Genomic DNA, 16,410 nt, shown 5'->3' with positions numbered 1-16,410 from the left:
TTAGGCTAAGGTCATCTCGCGGCTATCTAGGCTTGTGCGAACCCGTCTAGTCATTCTTGCAGTGTGCTTGTACAAGTCTCTTGACATATATGCATGGGAGGTAACCCATCGAGGGTGTGTTTTATAACCTGGAGAGGCATTAACGCGTTTCTGGATTCCCCATACATGGGTATGGGTTTTGGCATACGTGTTTGTTGCACTATTTGTGTACGTGTGATATGATGACTCCTATGGTGAACGATTCATGTGTTTGCTCCGTACTTGTACCGGATGTGAGGATAAACCCCGGATCAATGGTGGATTCGGTTTTGATGCATGTACCCTGTAGAACAGACTAGACCCATAGGATAGGAGGACTCATTGAGATTTAGTAATCTCACGCCAATCATCTTATCTTTTTCAGGTGCAGTTTAGTAGTTTTTGATAGATAGCAGGTTCGGATTGATGACTCGAAGTGGTGTTGGCTCAAAGAACTCGTTGGTTTTGACATTCCGCTGTGCAAGATCCATTGAAGACTCATGTATTATGCATTTTAGTAGAATTTCATGTTGTATTTTATATGGATCAAATATTGTACCTTTATTGTGTATGTACTCTGTAACACCCCAAATTCTACCCGAAAATTATAATGCGAAAAAGATCAGAGTATTTAAAATTTCAAATAACACATTGGAGTATCACATATCAACTTAAACGTTCAACTTGTATTTCATTCAACAATGATACATAGCATTCGAATTAATCGTCAACTATCAGTTTATCTCAACTCAAACTACTTTGAAGTATAATAAGTACTTCATATTATTCAACTTTGAATCAACGGTTATAATAACAACAACTAAAACATCAACAACCTAGAAATAACGATATAAGCAATCCCCCAAGTGCTACATATCAGAGCGACCCACCAACTAGACTCGATGAAGCAACAAACTTCCACAGCTATACTTGAGTACCTGCCCATTTCCCATGGTAGGGGAAACATCAGCAGCAAGGGTGAGATATCAAACTATATAAATAGGATCATGATAAATCATATATTAGATAAAGAATATAAATGAATCACCGCCTCACACAACATCAGCATAAACAACACAAAGAACATCATCAATGAATAGTCATGATATCAACATAGAAACATATTCAACAAGTCATTATATAAGCATCGTCAACAAGTCAACACATAGGCATCTTCAACAAGTCAACATATAAGCATCTTCAACAAGTCAACATATAAGCGTCATTATCAATATATAAGCATTTTCAACAAGTCAACATATAAGCATCTATATTGTCATATAAGCATCGCAATGCATAATCAACAACTTCAACCAACAACAACGACTCAAATGCGACTCAACTGTGCATATGCATGTGGTACCAATCGGAGCTTCAACCCCCGTCACCAATTGCCCAATTCAGAGGCACAAGGCATAAGCCTTCGTCACTAGTTTGCCAATCCAGGCCGTCACAGAGTATGCATATGAAATGTGACTCGACAAACAAGACAATACAGCATACTCATCACAATCACATATCGTCACGAGGCATAAGCCTATATCACAATCAATTACCATCTATACGAGGTAATTCACGTCACCATAATATTTCATCTTCACTTAGTCACAAAATCATCATCACAAATATATACAACATCACGTATTACAAATCATCACAAAACATCGTCATGTTTCGACACATCGTCGCAATTTATACAACTTTGCATATAAACAAGTAATTACATATATATCCTCATGCTTCAGCATATCACAACAAACATACAACTTCGTGTGTTAACAAAATCGTCACAAATATATAATTCACATATCATCAAGATTATTACAATTATCATCACGTTTTGGCACATCGGCACAATTACTCAATTTCACATATTAACAAAGTCATCCAAATCAAAACCACAATTTTCGATCAATTCGTAAGATAATCTCAACATGCTAATTTATCAAGTAAACCGAATCAAATTCCAATTATCAACTAATTCAATTAGACATAATATTATTTATCAAGACAACATCATTGGCATAGCAATATATTATTCTCAACATAAATATTCAACCAAATCACGATTACGGTCAAATTCTCAAGATACCGTAATTTACCGATAAACCGAATAATTTATCCAAGTCTAAGTATTTTCCAATTAAATAGACTTAGTGAAATTTATTCAACTATTAATTTAATCATCCAATTAATATTACACTATATTAATTTAATTCAATATTCTATTTTCAATTCATTTTCCAACTTACTATTTCACTTTCTACTCCAAAACCAACATTTAATATAAAGGATACTCAAATCCACACAATTTCGGTCGGTTCGTAAAATAGCACAATTTCAACAAAATATCACTACTACATTAACCTACTAATTAAACTTAGCTACCACGTAAAGTTTCATCAAATTCTAAACAACTAATTATACCGCTTAATTCGGCTATTTCAATCAAACGAGACTGTTTTGAATTACATTTGTTCTATTCATGCTACATGTTTCACCATTATTATCCTACTGTTTTCAATATTTATCAATTCATAAATCATGATACATTTCTACCATATAATACCATTATTTATATGCCTTAATTTCTAATAAGAACCATGGAAGCCAAAAGGAAATAAAGTGACATAGCTTCATCATAAAGTAGAAAAGAAAAGTGGTTATTATACATCATGAACAGCAAGGAAACGAAAATACATACATGGCTCACATAGATATTTTGTTTCTATCCTATTGTTCCATTATTTATATTATAATATTATAATGTACTAAGTACCCTTATGAAAATGTAGAAACTGGGAAAGGCATTTTAACAGCACATGAAGATGACAAGGGACCACATTTGAATAGCCTAAAACGAAAATACATAATACACAGTGTCGAACGACACCATTTCAGCTTGTGTTTGTTTCTTTTTAATTTCATTTTCATTTACTCACAGAGCACCATTAGCATTCCAATTTGCATTTTCAACAATGACAGAAAATAAGATCAACACAACACAATAATTAATCTATACCCTAAACCCACATACAATCTATCATAATTCCATTTAGGTAGAAAGAATCCCCCCTTACCTTAGATTGAGTGCAGCTCTAAAAAAGTTTCAATGGAAAATTGGAGAAAAATGACACTTGAGAGCAACACTTTGGGTCTTCTTCTTCTCCTCTTCACAACCCTAGCCCCATTTTCTCTTTTCTTTCTCTCCTTCCTCGGTTCCTTTTTCTCTTCTATGATACTACTTTTAAAAATCACCAAAAAGTGGTACACCACTTGTTACTTCTATTTAATAATGGGCCTATTAAAATATACCCCTTAATACTTAGAGATATCATTATTTAAGCCCAAAATCTTCTCTACACTTAATATAAAAATAACACTTCCACTTAAATTCCATTAAAATAAAATCCGATTATTTTAATATGCCGACTTATTACTCAGTGCTTCATATTTCCGGTCTAATTTTAATTACTCAGAAAATTCCCAAAACGCTAAACATTAACTCATTAATATTTTTAATACTAAAAATATTAAAATCTTCGATTAAATGTCGATCCGCTATCCCGAACTAATACCGACTAAATCGCCCCAAAACGCGAAAATTTCAGTAAACATCACAAATGTCTAAATTAAGCCAATAATTATTTTTCCGGACATTACAACTCTCTCCCACTTAGGATATTTTCGTCCTCGAAAATTTGCCCCACACAACCATCCCTAACATCGCATCCTTATCCAACTTTCTTATTCTCTAGTTACGCTTGACAGCACTCCGACTATTACTTTTCCGATATATCTGTATCTCAACACGACTTGAATCCAAAACTCATACGTCAATCTCTCAATTATCCTTGTAACATAATCGTTACTAGTTTGCTAATCATTTCAACAATATCTTGGAACAACATCTTACGACATAGCAACAATCTTCACTCGCTCATACTTGACGATACAACATTGCTTCATCATTGTAACAACATACTCGACACCGATACACATATACGATTCTTATTTTCCATACTCAGGTGTCATTCTCTAACGAAGAACCAACCACAACATTAATGCAACAGTGACAAAACTATCATAATACCAATCTGATAACATAACTCGACTAATAACCACACAACTCATCATTAACCAACGACTTACAAGATCATCCTGTTACAATCAACACTATTCACAAGAAAACCCAACACTCTGGCACATCATGCTTCAACTGCACAACTCTGATCATCCCTCTTAATTCACTGTCCTTTATTAGAGTTTCCATCGACTTATACGAATCACAAGCTTCAACTAAGTTTCAGACTTTCTTCAGCATCCATCACCTCACGCACCATTAAGACAATAAGATAAGTCTATAACATCCAATACAATTTCGTCTACTATCAACAAGGGATTAAGGGTGATCAAGTCCTCAATTTGTCAATAGACAGCCGACAATTATAATGGACTATAACCATCATTACCAACTATAATAGTGTTCCTTTAGCAATTGTACCTACATCGCCAAAAGTACCATACTTCAACAACTTGCAAAACCATTTGAACCTGCTAACAGCGACGTCTTGCAGCTACTTACTAAAACATCTCAGACGATACATTAGAATAAAATTTCTTCACACCAATATCAACACTTCTTATAATTGAAATCATACTCATCTCTTCGCATTCCCGACTCTTACTCGCGATCTATAACGTTTCAACAACTTTGACAGCTTATACCATAGTCTCAATCACTCGCCAAAATTCTACAGCAAGGCCTACAACAATACTTCACTTAATTGTTGTTCCTTCGTCAACAGCTTACACAAGACTACTTACACAATAACATGCTCGACTTAACTTTGCTTTGGACAATTGCGGCAATAACCGTTTATATTCAACAAGCTTCACTTCTACTATATCCATAACACTCCTATAAGGTAGAATATAGTCTCACCTCTTTGTAGGCTCAGACGGTACGTCAATCCGACACTCAAAGCTCAAGATACAATTCTCTGAAGTTATCCTAAATACAAACATCAACGTCATACTGCGATAACCCTTACGATATCTCTCAAACTCTTCAAATGACACACTTGATCTTAAAATTGCTCCTCAACAAACCTTCGAATCGCTTCTTCAATACACTCATCTATGACGCTGACGTCCTGCACGATGCCAATACACAAGTCCGTTTTCCAAAGACAAGCGTAATCGCTAACTTCACCTCTTTCAAACACCATCTTGTCACAAAAAAAAATCTACTTACAGTTGCAGAATCCATTCTTGTATTAAAATTCACCTCGTTATCTTTCCGACGCTTCAAATCGGATATCCGATAATCACTTATGCGAGTCCAACATAAAGTCCACCGCAACTTCATCACTCCATCACTTTTCCAACACCGGTACCTTTTACAAGGCTAATCGCACTGACAACCTCACTGTTCATCCACAATGCTGAACACAAAAACTTTCTAAATTCCATCTTCCAGGATTTATTCTTATTACTTAACGGTTACCTCCCGAAACATCATGAGTTTGCACCATACTTGCAGATCAACAACTGCTACACTGTTCCTCATCATTCGAAGAGTAAATGTCAACAATTCTTGATCACTCTCCTTCTACAGACGCTTCAAGCTTGTTAAACAACCAAAACCTTGAATCCATGTCAACAAGCTCCAACAATACTTGCACTGTCTCCTTAAGCAGTACATTGCACCAACAACTTACAACTGAAACATATCCGAGAAACAAAGCTTCTCCCCCACTTTGCTCAAACTACTTCCTGGAACAAAACAAATAAGTACCAACAGTGTTTCACACACATGTCATGTACTACAACATAAAACACTGACAGCATTCAACTGTCGCAGAACTTGGCCGGACGGACCGACCTGCTCTGATACCACTAATGTAACACCCCAAATTCTACCCGAAAATTATAATGCGAAAAATATCAGAGTATTTAAAATTTCAAATAACACATTGGAGTATCACATATCAACTTAAACGTTCAACTTGTATTTCATTCAACAATGATACATAGCATTCGAATTAATCGTCAACTATCAGTTTATCTCAACTCAAACTACTTTGAAGTATAATAAGTACTTCATATTATTCAACTTTGAATCAACGGTTATAATAACAACAACTAAAACATCAACAACCTAGAAATAACGATATAAGCAACCCCCCAAGTGCTACATATCAGAGCGACCCACCAACTAGACTCGATGAAGCAACAAACTTCCACAGCTATACTTGAGTACCTGCCCATTTCCCATGGTAGGGGAAACATCAGCAGCAAGGGTGAGATATCAAACTATATAAATAGGATCATGATAAATCATATATTAGATAAAGAATATAAATGAATCACCGCCTCACACAACATCAGCATAAACAACACAAAGAACATCATCAATGAATAGTCATGATATCAACATAGAAACATATTCAACAAGTCATTATATAAGCATCGTCAACAAGTCAACACATAGGCATCTTCAACAAGTCAACATATAAGCATCTTCAACAAGTCAACATATAAGCGTCATTATCAATATATAAGCATTTTCAACAAGTCAACATATAAGCATCTATATTGTCATATAAGCATCGCAATGCATAATCAACAACTTCAACCAACAACAACGACTCAAATGCGACTCAACTGTGCATATGCATGTGGTACCAATCGGAGCTTCAACCCCCGTCACCAATTGCCCAATTCAGAGGCACAAGGCATAAGCCTTCGTCACTAGTTTGCCAATCCAGGCCGTCACAGAGTATGCATATGAAATGTGACTCGACAAACAAGACAATACAGCATACTCATCACAATCACATATCGTCACGAGGCATAAGCCTATATCACAATCAATTACCATCTATACGAGGTAATTCACGTCACCATAATATTTTATCTTCACTTAGTCACAAAATCATCATCACAAATATATACAACATCACGTATTACAAATCATCACAAAACATCGTCATGTTTCGACACATCGTCGCAATTTATACAACTTTGCATATAAACAAGTAATTACATATATATCCTCATGCTTCAGCATATCACAACAAACATACAACTTCGTGTGTTAACAAAATCGTCACAAATATATAATTCACATATCATCAAGATTATTACAATTATCATCACGTTTTGGCACATCGGCACAATTAATCAATTTCACATATTAACAAAGTCATCCAAATCAAAACCACAATTTTCGATCAATTCGTAAGATAATCTCAACATGCTAATTTATCAAGTAAACCGAATCAACTTCCAATTATCAACTAATTCAATTAGACATAATATTATTTATCAAGACAACATCATTGGCATAGCAATATATTATTCTCAACATAAATATTCAACCAAATCACGATTACGGTCAAATTCTCAAGATACCGTAATTTACCGATAAACCGAATAATTTATCCAAGTCTAAGTATTTTCCAATTAAATAGACTTAGTGAAATTTATTCAACTATTAATTTAATCATCCAATTAATATTACACTATATTAATTTAATTCAATATTCTATTTTCAAATCATTTTCCAACTTACTATTTCACTTTCTACTCCAAAACCAACATTTAATATAAAGGATACTCAAATCCACACAATTTCGGTCGGTTCGTAAAATAGCACAATTTCAACAAAATATCACTACTACATTAACCTACTAATTAAACTTAGCTACCACGTAAATTTTCATCAAATTCTAAACAACTAATTATACCGCTTAATTCGGCTATTTCAATCAAACGAGACTGTTTTGAATTACATTTGTTCTATTCATGCTACATGTTTCACCATTATTATCCTACTGTTTTCAATATTTATCAATTCATAAATCATGATTCATTTCTACCATATAATACCATTATTTATATGCCTTAATTTCTAATAAGAACCATGGAAGCCAAAAGGAAATAAAGTGACATAGCTTCATCATAAAGTAGAAAAGAAAAGTGGTCATTATACATCATGAACAGCAAGGAAACAAAAATACATACATGGCTCACATAGATATTTTGTTTCTATCCTATTGTTCCATTATTTATATTATACTATTATAATGTACTAAGTACCCTTATGAAAATGTAGAAACTGGGAAAGGCATTTTAACAGCACATGAAGAAGACAAGGGACCACATTTGAATAGCCTAAAAACGAAAATACATAATACACAGTGTCGAACGACACCATTTCAACTTGTGTTTGTTTATTTTTAATTTCATTTTCATTTACTCACAAAGCACCATTAGCATTCCAATTTGCATTTTCAACAATGACAGAAAATAAGATCAACACAACACAATAATTAATCTATTCCCTAAACCCACATACAATCTATCATAATTCCATTTAGGTAGAAAGAATCCCCCCTTACCTTAGATTGAGTGCAGCTCTAAAAAAGTTTCAATGAAAAATTGGAGAAAAATGACACTTGAGAGCAACACTTTGGGTTTTCTTCTTCTCCTCTTCACAACCCTAGCCCCATTTTCTCTTTTCTTTCTCTCCTTCCTCGGTTCCTTTTTCTCTTCTATGATACTACTTTTAAAAATCACCAAAAAGTGGTACACCACTTGTTACTACTATTTAATAACGGGCCTATTAAAATATACCCCTTAATACTTAGAGATGTCATTATTTAAGCCCAAAATCTTCTCTACACTTAATATAAAAATAACACTTCCACTTAAATTCCATTAAAATAAAATCCGATTATTTTAATATACCGACTTATTACTCAGTGCTTCATATTTCCGGTCTAATCTTAATTACTCAGAAAATTCCCAAAACGTTAAACATTAACTCATTAATATTTTTAATTCTAAAAATATTAAAATCTTCGATTAAATGTCGATCCGCTATCCCGAACTAATACCGACTAAATCGCCCCAAAACGCGAAAATTTCAGTAAACATCACAAATGTCTAAATTAAGCCAATAATTATTTTTCCGGGCGTTACATACTCAATATCAATTTTAACGTTTCATGCATAATATACTAGTCAATTATGTATGGGGTATTATAGTTGGTATCAGAGCAGGTCGATTCTCGTCCGAGCCTTGAGACATCACTAGAAATTCCTTTTTTCTTTATTAGTGCGCATTGCTTGTCTGATTTTACTAATATCTCATTCAGTTATTGAACTTGATCAACTCATCGGCTGAGTGCGTGACGGTAGAATTACGACAGTGCCGCCACGAGGAGTCGTAAACTTGTAAGTGTTGGGAAGTTGAGTAGTAAGAGTTGGATTGTTTGGACGACTCAAGTAGATGGAATGATTGGGTCGTCAAGCTTAAGGAGAGCGTTTGACGCGAAGTAGTGATACCCCAACTATCAAGGTGTGGATCGAGACAACTAGAACTCCCATGATTTTAATTGGACGGAGTGAAACCTTCTCTAAGTCTTGGTAATAGCAAAGGAAATCCATACAGGATTAAGAAAGAGCCTTGTAAGTGAAATTCTCCGAAGGCGTTGAGCTGGAATTTAGTAGGATTCATTACCGATGATGTTGCCGGTGTTAGGTGTGACTGATGATCTGGTAGAACGAAATAACCTTTGGAAGCGCGGACAGAGGAGTCATACCTTTCTGATTACGCTGGTACGGACAGTAATTGGATGGACGGAGTATTAGATCCTGATCCAACTTGAAGTACCCTAAGCGAGAGTAGTTACCTAGTAAAGGTTGGTGGAATGTACGAATATGGTAACTTAAGATTGGGCGAAGCTTGAATACCTTGTCGATAGAGGATGACATGTTTTCCATTCTTATCATTTTGTATTCAAGTTCTAGAATTACGCTAGACGAAATATGAAATGATGTAGAAGCGTAAAATGCAGTAACCTAAGTTCTTGTTAGTTGTGGTTCGTCTGACCCCGAGTGAAGCCATATAACTACGCTTGGCGTTGGGCGTTCAGGAAAAAAAGAACTAGCACATATCTTGAACGTCAGCAGAATGATCGCAGTTGCGTCGGTTGTTAAGAACCATGGTATCCCTATCTGAACTGAATTATCCTTGGAATCTCATGCATGTGTGGGACGAGTGGGTACACGCACTGCATGGTAATCCGAAGTTGAACTTCAAATCTTCGTGCTTGGCGTTTTGGCTTTCCGAGTGAGTAAACCTTGAATCTGTAGCGCTCTCAGGTTTTAGCATCCTGAGGAGTGTGATTCGGAGGATTTGAGGAACGATGAACCATTAGAGGCCTGTTTAGACACCTTTTGGTTGTGACTATAGGATACACGTGGGGATCATTATACGCCACTGAGGTAGGTTACTTGGAAACATGGCCTCGGAGTTGGACCACCATGTCGGTACTATCAGACGGGTATAATGCCACACTATCACTATCGTGCATAAGATGCGTGAGTCATCCTTTTTGCCGACATATGTGGGACAAAGGTGATCTGAAGCTCAAGGTAGAATTCTGATTTGGAACTCGTGAGACGCAGATCCAGACTCTCATAAGGTATGTGGGATAAGGATCCATATGTCGCGCTCGATGGTAGAGGAATAACTAGACACGCGATGGTGAGATGGATCAAGATCCAATACTACGCTTATAGAGGCTCTGAGCAGGGCCGGCCCTGGGCCAGGGCAAGCAGGCCCACAGCCCAGGGCCTCAAAATTAAAGGGGCCTCAAATTTTTTAATTAGGGCTTTATGAATTGTAATAATAAAATTATTATATTATATGTATCTTAATTTGAATGAAAGACATAAATGTATATGTGGTGCAGCGGAAAGTTTATTTTGTTTTGATATGCCGGACGTGAGTTCAATTCTTGAAACTTCATTTTTTATGCTTTTAATATTTTATTTTAATAAAATGGCAAAGAATCTACGCAGAAATGCCAGTATACCACTATTAACACATTCATTGTCAATTGAACTAAAATTTTATTTTAATAAAATGGTAAAGAATCTGTGCACTTGCCAATTAAACTAAATAAACTAGTTTCATTAATTAGAACTAACAAAAAAAAATTGTTAAGAAATATACAAAATAAATTTTCTTTTATACATAAACAAAATTACTTATATGTTACAATTATTATTAAGTTCTTAGATTAAGAAATATTATATAATTATTAATGGGTTGATCAAACAAAACATATATTATAAATTTTATTTTAAAATAATATATTTAAAAAATGAATTGGATATAAGTGTTTTTTCAATTAGTTCTAGTCCTAACAACAACTAAAAAAATTTATTTTTATATAATTATTATTAACGACTTCCATTCTCTTAATACCTAAAAAAAACGTAGACAAACTTAATTCAAATTATTTATGGTTTTCTTAATAAAAAATATATTATGATATTTAAGTTATAATATATTATTAAAAATTTAGTAATATTAATATTATTTAAAAAAACTATTTTGATTAATTATTCAATTATTTTGTTGGGGTCCATTTTATTATTTGCCCGGGGCCTCTACAAAGTCAGGACCGGCCCTGGCTCTGAGTGATAGTGCTCGCGTGATTTAGAGTTAGACTATACCTCACAGACATTCTTGTTTCATGAAGTGTTAAGTTGGCAATTTTGCATGAGTGTCTAGAGTGGGATTCGTGTGCAGTCATGATATCCTGGTCAACATGGTGAGTGGCTATCATGTACAATTGGCGACCGGTGATGGAATATGTGAATTGTATCTTGGACTAGTTTGATGTGTGACGTATCTGGTAGAGTGTCTGTAGATACTCTGAGTGAAGAAATGTCAATCTTGGTAAAGCATAGACATTTTGGTTTGAGAACTGCTGAGGAGTCTATAAGAGAGATGTTTGAAATACAAAGTGCAATTTCTTGCATTGTGGCTACACTCCGACCGTTGGAAGCATTGCAATGAAGGATGCAGCCGCCGAGGAAGTCAGTTTAGTGTTTGATTCAGAGGTGGAACAGACATTAGATGACTGTGTGAATGGAGTGTGGCTATGGGAGGATTGTTATATCAGTAAGTCGCACGAGTTATCAAAGGTGATACTACGCTAAGTGAATGAAGGTGTATGGTTGGGTAGAAGTTGTGTAAAACTGCTAGAGTTATCATGAGCTGCAGTACATTTTTGAAGGGTTTATCATACCTTATAGGCAACCAGACTTGTTGGAAGGGAAAAACATAGCAGTTGTACGCTGTGGAAATCAGTGACAAGGACGAACCTCTAAGTCAGTGAGTATTTGGGTTTCAATGTCCTGAGATCGAAACGTGTGCCTAAGTTGTGGTAGATAAACTAATATGGAATGGCAGAGTAAGTAGAAACTTGGTTCTGGGGAATACGCAACATCAAAGAGTAGTAGTCGACGATGGATGTATATGGAGTTCTGGAACGTGTTGTAATTGGACAACTATAGATAAGGAATTATTGTGTATTAATGGAAACTACGTGAATTATGGATATAACGTAACTCAGAGGATTTCAAGGTGTGTGACTTGTTGGAATCAGAATAGCGCAACGGATCAAGGAAGATTCAGATAAGTCTGAGGTAGGAATGAACGGACTATTTGTAGGATTTTATGTTGGGATGAAAGTACCTTCCTAAGGGAAATTGTTGAAGCAACATTTCGTTCATTCCAGTCTCTCAAGGATCACCATAAACTCGGGAGGTGTTGTCAATGGGCCAGCTCGGGGATACATTTTGTGGATGGCATGCGGTCCGATGTTCGTAGGTCATCAGTTTAGCTTGTAAGTCACAAGGGTTGGACTGAGTATCGTGACCATTGAAATGCTGAAGGCAAGTGAAGGATTGCAATTGACGTAAGTTCTTTGTGGTTATGCCTTGTGTACTATGATTGTACAAGAAGACTGGGACAATGGTTACAGGTCAGTTATTGAATTTCGCCTCTCATCAGTAGAATCTTGTGCGAAGTTGTCGAATGTCAAGGCTATAGTTGCAAGATGATTACACCTTCGCGGTTTACGATGACAGTTGTTATGTCTAACTGGAGTAAGGGTTAAAGTAAGGAGATTCAGTTGTATAAGTAAAGGTAAACTTAGGACAACCACCCTAACACTTCGGAAACCAGAAGTTAAGACCAAGACATTTGGCTAACGCCTAACGTCATTGTATGGACTGATGTAGAGAGTAATCTGATGTTTCGTCGTATGGAAAAATGTTGTAGCGGGAATTCTTGAATGGGAAGTAATTCAAGAAGTGGAAGAGGTCAGTAACGTATGTGGAGTAAGGATAGACTCAACGAAGGATATTTTTCCGAGAAGAGTGGATTGTTAGGGTTTTTGAAGTTATGGAAATCCAGTGTGTTGCACCCTGATTTTTACCCTAAGATTCTATCTCATTCGCATCATTGCATTTCATCAGCTTATGCTTTATGTTTTTTAATCTTGTACGATTTTATGATTTTAATTTTTAATTCAATTTAAATCAAGTTGAATTTTAAATTAGAGTTAATAAAATCATTGTTTTTATCATTTTATTTTGTTGTTATTGTTTTTGTTTTTTGTTTTTATTTCATGTTGATAGGTGCAATTAAATAAAAGGAAGGTTCTTTATTGTGGTCCATTTGCAAGTTCAATTTTAAGTCCCATTATTATTTTGAAGAAGCCTTTTTGAATATATTTGAAAGTCAAGAAGAAGTTTAGTTGGGGACCACACAAGAGGAGGTCACGCTTTGAGCAAGGGATACTCACGTTTTATCTGCAGCAAAAGATTCACGTTTTCATTCACAAGCAAGGATTTATGTTTACACAGAAAATCAAAAATCAACATCAAATTCATTCATCCAAACCAATCTCAGCCTTCCATTTAAAATGATCAATGGCCCAAAATTGCCCTAAACCACCTCACACGGCTTACCCTCAAATTCCTTCAAAAAAACTCAGAAATCGTGACTCACAATTCCCTCCAATTTTCCCTCTCTCTTGCTCACACAATTCACACCTCTCATGCCTATAAATACACACTCAGATTCACAGAAAAAAGGAGAGGAGAAATAGTATTGTTATGCTGCTGAAATTCTACCAGAAAATTCTCCTCCAAAATTTATCACAAACCTTCACACCCTCGGTTCATTCAAACACAATTTGATCACAATTCCACGGATACAATTCCTTGCTGCAAATAGATTCAACTAACAATTCATCCAACGAAGCCACAACACTGAACCTTCACAAATTTTCCGAGTTTGACATCTGCTTCATCAACTCAACGCGTCAACCTCTTCATCGCCAACGTTTGATCCAAAAGCATCTGCAACGTACTAATTTTCCAGAAGCAGTTCGCACTGCAACAACATAACAACACCATTACGAAGAGGAAGAACAAGTTTGCAAGTGGAATCCGAAGCCGTGCTTGATCTAAATTGGAATTCGTAGAAGAAATTAAAGGAGTGCATATACCTGGATTGCTGCATATATCTCTGGATTTCTCTTCTTCCGACTCTTCATTATTCATATTCAACGATTTCCAGCGAAAACCTCCTCGCCGTAGGTAAGCCTCAATTTCTAAATGCTTCAGTGTTAAATTGTTGACTGTATGCTAGAGCCTGTTTGTTGTTGCCATGCTATGCTTGTGTGCTTAAACTGAGTTGTTGTTGTGTTCAATTATCATCGAATTTGTATGCTTGCTTCTTGCTTCTTGTTGATGCTCGATTTCGGTGGGGATAGAGAGATAAGTTGCATAGGATAGAAACAGTGAATTCAGCGAGATAGAGAGCTATCCGAGAGAACTATGAGCCGAGTGAGAGAGAGTTTCATGGTTGTTATTGTTTGAATTCCGAGCGCGAATATAGAGGGTTTAGTTGAGTAGATATTGATGCCGATTGAGAGATACGAGAGGTTTGTTGTTTGTTGCGTTGAACAAGAAAAGCAGAGGAGATTTGCAGAGAAATAGAAACAGAGAGAAGCTGAGTTTTTTCGGTCAAAGCTGAGAGAGAAGAAAGATTGAGGGAGGCGGACCTCCTTAGAGATGTTAGGGTTAGTCCTGTGTTAAGTTGTTCTTGGGCCAGCTTGTTTCCCTTACACCAAATCCCAGTTTCATTTTGCTTATCATACCATCTGCGAATCCAGTACCCCCTCATGTGCAATTGTTTGGTTCTTTTCTTGGGCTAAGCCTCAATGGGCCAGTGCCCCTTTTAATATGCACACCCCTTGTTTTCTTTTTTTAGCCCATGTTATTTGTTTATTTTATCTTTTTTTCTTGTTTATTTTAGTTCACAATATCAAAAATCCAAAAACATGCTTTTATTTTAATTTTTGCTTTATTTTCATATTAAAAACCCCAAATATTTTAACTTGTTTATTTTCCTTTTTATCTACTTATTTGTATATATTCATCTTTTATATTTTCTTTTCATTTCAAAATGTTTTGTTCGATTTTCTTTTTATTTTCTTTTATGCACATGTTAACTCCCTTCCACGACAATTGTATGAGTCTCCAAAGGTCGAGCAGCAGTGAAATGCGATGTTTAACATCACACACACACAAAATGTTTTGAGCCGAACTACGGCTGCTCTGATTCCTTAAAGGGATACGTAGGCATTGGGTTGCGGGGCCTGAACGAGCATATCTTTGTAAATATTTTATTTCTTTTCCCCGTGTTTATTTTCTCTTATTTCTTTATGTGTTTTCCTTTAGTTTCAAGTTTAGACTTCTTTTAGATAACACCCTTAGATTTAGACTGACAAAAGCGGATCCCGTCGAGTACGACGGACGTGAGGAGTGCTAACCCCTTCTCCTTGCGTAACCGACACCCTTACCTAGTTCTCTGGGTCGTAAGACCGTTGTTTGTTTTCTTTATAGGTTTTACTCGATGTTTTCCTTTCCCATTTTTGGGATAAATAAACAATCGATGGCGACTTCATTGATTTCATTTTTGATGATTTCGATCCAGTTGTTTCACAGTGCAGAGTAGTGGAGGTCAAGGGCCTTGGAAAGGTATTGTACCATATATGTCTAGACGAATTATCTGGGGAGACGTGTTGCTTTAGGACTAAGGTTTCTAGACATGTATGCTGAGACATAAGTGTTTTGGAAAATTATATTTCTTCAAATGAGATGACGCAGAGTGATAAGGTTATCTAACAATAATGGAAGTAGTGTTTCCTTCCCTTGTTGGATGGTCTTGGAGAGTTTTTTTCCCTAGTGATCAGAAAGAATTCGAGGACGAATTCAATTTAAGGGGGGGAGAATATAATATCCCTATTTTTCTAAGCATGATTATGTATATATATCTATACACATATAATTGTTAAGTGGACTAGTTAAAATTTAAGGGATTTGGTTGGATATGAACATAATGGCATTGTTGTGAATAAAGATTAGTTGAAGGGGAAATCTGGGCAATAAACATCACTTGCATGAGAACTTAAGGCATTGTTTGGTGTTGGACTTTCCAAATCAGAA

At 35.7% G+C, this 16,410-nt stretch overlaps 1 long non-coding RNA gene across 1 annotated transcript; it reads right to left on the bottom strand.

Annotated features, from left to right (window-relative positions):
• Positions 1–13,698: 13,698 nt before the first annotated feature.
• On the bottom strand, positions 13,699–15,033 carry LOC131601548 (uncharacterized). The gene is made up of 2 exons (XR_009283689.1): positions 14,406–15,033; positions 13,699–14,290 (listed from the first exon to the last, which is right to left on the bottom strand). It is a non-coding gene; the product is annotated as an uncharacterized LOC131601548 (long non-coding RNA).
• Between the last annotated feature and the right edge of the window lie 1,377 nt (positions 15,034–16,410).

This window comes from Vicia villosa, linkage group LG5 (genome assembly GCF_029867415.1).
Source record: "Vicia villosa cultivar HV-30 ecotype Madison, WI linkage group LG5, Vvil1.0, whole genome shotgun sequence".
NCBI classification, from domain to species: Eukaryota; Viridiplantae; Streptophyta; class Magnoliopsida; order Fabales; family Fabaceae; genus Vicia; species Vicia villosa.
This window is presented reverse-complemented; position numbering and strand designations above follow the sequence as displayed.